The sequence below is a fragment of the Nicotiana tabacum genome, chromosome 3 (assembly GCF_000715075.1).
Source record: "Nicotiana tabacum cultivar K326 chromosome 3, ASM71507v2, whole genome shotgun sequence".
Lineage (NCBI taxonomy): Eukaryota > Viridiplantae > Streptophyta > Magnoliopsida > Solanales > Solanaceae > Nicotiana > Nicotiana tabacum.
In genome coordinates, this window is record NC_134082.1 from 81,849,742 (window position 1) to 81,855,741 (window position 6,000).

Sequence of the window (6,000 nt, forward strand, 5' to 3'; positions counted from 1 at the left end):
TGAATTTCTTGTATCCTGATTTATTTTGCTCCATATCATGTGTTTGATTGCTGGCAGTATCCTCTCAAAAAGCCTGTAGTTTACTCTGTATTTGATACGGGATTCAATGTGTTGTCAAGGATAGTATGGCTAGATGCTTAGCTTTAACCATTGGACCTTCATTTTTTTGAATCTAATTTTGCCCGATTAAAGAAACATTGGAAATTAAGCTGTGTGATTGAATCAGTTTTAGGTTGTGTCGAATTGTATGAGTTTTATCTCTTCTACTGGGTGATTCTATGTTTTGAGGTGATATTCAGCATTTTTCTTTTTCCGACAGGAGAAATGTGTAGTTTATTGCATTAAGGTTTGAGCCATGCATAGAGTTCCTTTGGTTATTTGTAAATGTGTGGAACATGAATCTATAGTTTAAATTCAGATCCATTTACTTGACTGTGTTGTAAATATGATCTGTTCGTGCATGTATAAAAACAAGCTTAATTGAATGTTAAGATCTCTTTTAAATTTGCCTATCGAGATAGTTTGAGATTAATTGTGGTGCATTTGATGTAATGTTGGAAGCTTTGTTCGGGTTATCACCCACAATGCTTCTGATTCTTTTGTTGCGTGCTCGGGAACTCGAGTTCAAGTCCCACGCCCTTTTGGATGTTCAGTTCTAAAAGATTTGGGCTTCATGTTAAGTTCGGATTTGACGCAAGATGTGGCCTTTGGCATTTCGGCCCAATTCTTCGAGCCCAGCATTTCTCTCTAAAATAAAGTGAAGCTAAGTTCACACACTCGTCTGCCTCTGATGTTAATTCCATTAATTTTAAATTAGTTAGGACATTTAGCCCTAAAAGAGAACTAATAATGAGAATTCTCTTAATTTTCCTTAATTAATTAGCTGGGCTATTTTGGGAGTATCAGGTTAAATAGGATTAGTAATGGCCTTCAAAGTTTAGCTTTAAATTTCCTTAAAATTAGAATAGAGGTGTGCCGTGCCAAATAAAACCTCAAAATGCACGGCCCTCATTTAATTAATGTTTTTTTTGTATCTTTGGAAATCGAGGCATGCCATTTAGAGAATTTTACAGGGCCCTCGTATTAATTTCATAATTTAGATATAACAAATAACAAATGTTCGCGGTATGCTTTTGGCACGTTTTATACACTATCGTGTTTGTGGACACGTTCGCATGACATGATTACGATTTCTAAAAACAAAATCGGAGTATGCGTTCGCGCAACTTCGACTGGACTTTCTTAAAAATAATAATACGTTGTTAATTGTGGATACGTTCGCGTGACATGATTTTTGACCCGCCAAATAAATGGCTACACGTACGCGTGACTCGTTTCAGGATAATTTCTTAAATAAAAGCGGTCAAGTGATAAATGCATAGGTTCTAAAATCAGTAATTTTAATAAGTCAAGTATGATCAAAGCGACCGTGCTAGAATCACGAAACTCGGGAGTGCCTAACACCTTCTCCCAGGTTAACAGAATTCCTTACCCGAATTTCTGTGTTTGCATACCGTGAATAGAGTCAAATTCCCTCGATTCGGGATTTGAAACCGATGACTTGGGACACCATAAATTATCCCAAGTGGCGACTCTGATTTAATAGAAATAATCCCGTTTCGATTGTCACTTAAATTGGAAAAACTCCCTTATACCCTTTACGGGGTGTAGGTAAAAAGGAGGTGTGACAGCTCTGACGACTCTGCTGGGGATCGAATCCAGAACCTCTGGTTCATGGTTCAAGAATTTGAGCTTGTTTCATGATTTTTACTTGGCTTATTTTATCATTGATATTACTATATTCTGTGAACCTTTTGTGCTAAATGTTATCTGTTTACCTCTTTAATATTGTTAAATTGTATATAATTGTCTTCTTACGCCTGTGAGCACGTGATTTTTGCCCTATATGAACTACTCCCATAAATTCAAAACAAAAATGAATTTTTTCCATTATTTGCAAATTCGTAGATTTTTGTAGTTTTGTTTGCATTTGTCCGTGCATGTTTAATTTTGTTTAATTCATGAAAATTCAAAAAAAAACACATGGCATTTTCATTTAGGATCTAATTTTGCACTTTTGTGTTTATTAGTAATTTAGTTGTTTACAAAAATAGAAAAATCACAAACAAATAACCCATTTTTGCACTTAGCTTTGAGTCTTGTAGTTTTCTTTGATTTGGTAATTAATTAGTTGTTGTTAATACTTTTTTTGAGTAAATAATCTAATTTGGTGGGATAATTTGGTTTGGTATTTAATTTAGGTTTTATTTTTAATTTTAATTTTGGAAAGAAAAGAAAAACTTGAAATTGGAAAAGAGAAGAGATTTTGAAATAAAAGGATTTGAGATTTGGGCTCATCAATTGACCCCCCCCCCCCCCCCGGGCCCAAACACCTTTCCCCTAAAATCTGCTCAAACCCAGCCCAAACCAAACGCCCCAACCTGTCTGCCTCCTCCCAAACCCTGACCCGTCACTGACCCGCCCCGTTATTTCTAATATAACAGACCCCTTACCAGCAAAACCTAAGTTCCCAAAAGCAGCGCCCCTGTTCATCTTCTTCTTCATCTCAGCCGCGTTCAACTCGCCAAATCTCAAGCGAGTAAGCTCAAATTCACCCCACGCGTTCCCCCTCTCTCCTCGTCAGCAAGATTCTAACGACCTCTAACAAAATAAGAAGGTTCCCTCTGGAATTTTCACGTGCCCTTTAACTCTTGAGCGATTTGTTGGACGTATGGGGGCCGTGGATGGATGGAAATCAATCCATGCCCTCCATCTATCCCTAAATCGTTCACAGAAGATTGAGAGGATTTGGAGATTTTCATAAGAAGGTTTGAGATTTTTAAGGGGATGGAGAAGGTAAGGATTTTCTCGTTTAGGGGGGGGGGGATTTTTTTCGAGAGTTCTTGAGTTTTTTGGGGGTGACAGTTCTCGAGCTTTTTATTTTCAACCCTCTTAAGAAAAAGAAAAGAAAAAGGAAAATAAATATATATACAATCTGAGTTCGATTTCATTCAGGTTTTTTACGGCATTTCTAGGTTCATCAACAAAAGTCACCAAAAATAGATTTCGTTTTTTTGCATTTCATCTTTTTCTTGATTTCTGGTCCACAACAATGGAGTTTGATTAAAGTTTGAGTTGGAATTTGCGTTTAAGTTCTAAATCTCGGTATCGTTTCAAATTTCTGTCTGAGCTATTGATTTCTACTCGTTTCTGTTGCTGATTGCTGGTGTTAGCTATTGGATTTCACTAGTATTCAACGTTCGAGCAAAGTTAATCGGACGTGTTTATTAATTCCAGGTTCATTTCTTCTTCATTATTATTTGTTTTTCCGTGATTCTGTGTCGTGCGCTCATGTTCCGTTATGTTTTTAGTCTAAGACTACCTGAAAGTCAGTGTTTGTTGTTCAGATTAAAGGTTGAGTTTTGTTGGCCTTGATTCAGGTCTGTTTCTGTTTTTGTGTTTATTCTATATTGAACGAACGATTGTACGCACTGATATAATGGCTGCAGTTGGATAATTTCGCACACCCGTTTGTTAAATTTGAGCGTTGAAACAAATTCATGAAACCTTAAGGGTGGAAGCATTCTTGTTTGATCATTTCTGCTGGTTTAGCTGCAGTTTAAATGCTAAATGATTGTTGGGCTTGTTTCCCTTGTGAATTAGTAGATCGACACGCATTTAGCTTCACCTATAAGGCCATAGAGATTAATGTTCATGTTTCCAGCAGTCATTTCTGTCCTTAGGCTTCTTGAACAGAATAAGACATGAAAATTGTGAAGTATTATGGATGCCTAGTAGTTATCAAAGTTGGTATATGTGGGAATGAGTTTTGGAAAAGAATTCTTGTTTGTTTGTTTGTGGAGTTTAAACTTGCAATAAGCCATGAGACTCCTTCTAATAATTGTCCATTTGATGGTCAATTAGTTCGGCAGCTTAGGGATATTCATTGAACTTTGATTTGTTTGGTTTTCACTTTTATGTTTGGGGCGTAACTAACTACATATCATCTGAGCAAGTTGTCAATAAGCGGCGCGTTCATGTGTTCGTATCTTAAGTATTCTGGACTGTATCTGTTGTTTTTTTTGTTCGAATTCGATCTTCGTTGGCCGAGCAATCTCGTCTGTTGTAGGTGTTGGAGTATTTTGGCCTCTGAAATATTTTGAGCCAGGTAGTTTGAGCTATGAGGGGCACTGTATTGTCATTATTTTGCTGATTCTGTGTAACTAGGCCTACCAGTTCTTCTTCACCTCTATTTGGTCCACTTCTTATTTGTTTCGCTGTTGTCCGAAATGTGTTTGCAGTTTAAATGACTACTGCAGGAGATTTTACTGCTATGGAATCTGCATATATGTATTCATTTCAATACTCTGCCAAAGGAATTGTGAACCATTATCGTGCTTTATCTGAGTTGGTTGCGAGTATTGTAATTCCTTTGCTGATGTAAGTTCACAGTCAGTGTTAAGAACCTTGTGTGCTATTTTGTGTCATCTATTAGAGTTATCTGTTTAGTTAATTAGGATATAAATCAGTACAAATTCGTGATAGTTTCAGCTCGACTGAACTATTTGTTTAGTTGAATTTATTCAATTGCCATTTTATTCCTTTCCGATAAATATTGTTCCTGAAACACGTTAATATCTTCGATGAGGCTGTAATTTGATTCGATCTTCAGATTTTTGTTTTTCTCTTTGATGAATGATTCAACCTGGGTTTGCAACCCATGAACTGAGGTCTTGAACAATTTGTTCCATTTGTCTGTGTCGGAAGAACTCTTTTTGTTTGTTTAAGCTTCGCCATTGCAGCTGGAAGAAATCGATAGAGCTTAACATCTTGATTTTAACCACTAGTTAGTTTGGTTTTTGTTGTTGTGATTCTGTGATAAACTCAACATGTTAGCAGGCTAAATGTGAATATCACTATTTGGTATTATCTGTGTAGTTAAGTGATATCCTTTACTCAATTGTGATTTTCGAGTGCCTAGTTCCGTGTCCTCACTAAGAATGAATAGCATAAGTTAAAACATGTATCCATTGTATAAGTCTGTTCGATCAGCTCCTGATGCATTGGTTTGGCTTTTCATTAGTTCATGTAGTCTAAATCTAAGGCTCTTGACCTTTCCCACATAATTCTTAGAATTCGAGGTGTGTCATTTAGCAAAATTCCATGGCCCTCGCAAAGTTGCAAACGCGCAGTTGCTTTAGGCGCGTTGTTTTAAAAATATTACCTTCCTAAATTCGGGTGCGCATTTATGTGACCTAAATCCAAATCTCAACAATGTTAAAATATGTCGAAAGCCACGGGTGAATTTATGTGGCGTGGTTAGAGGCGTGTTTTAATAACGTTGCAATCTTTTTTGATTAATTAAATAAAAGCGGTTAAAAAGTTAAGTTTGCACATAGGTTCGTAATTATTTAGAATCAGATAATTAAGCTGAGTATAATGGTTAAGCAATCGTGCTAGAACCACAGAACCCGGGAGTGCCTAACATCTTCTCCCGGGTTAATAGAATTCCTTACCCAGATTTCTGGTTCGTAGACTGTTAAACAGAGTCAACCTTTTCCTCGACTCGGGATTTGAACCGGTGACTTGGGACATCATAAATCTCCCAGGTGGCGACTCTGAATCTTTTAAAATAAATCCCGTTTCGATTGTCCTTTAATTGGAAAAACTCCTTTATACACCTTATCGAAGGGTGTAGTAAAAAAGGAGGTGTGACAGCTCGGGCGACTCTGCTGGGGATCGAACCCAGAATCTCTAGTTCAGGGTTTAGAATTCGAGCTTAGAATAATTGTTGTATTTGGCTTTATTTATTATCTGATTTTGTTCACATGTTTGGGCCTAATGTGCTAAGTGCTGCTTTTTACCGCTTTGATATTATCTGAACTGTATATAAACTGCTACGAAACCCTTCTCTTCTCATCTTCAGGGATGTGCTCGCCGGTCGAGACTCTCTATTCTGTTAGTGTCATACCCTTAATAAGAAAGAGGCTATGACAAGTT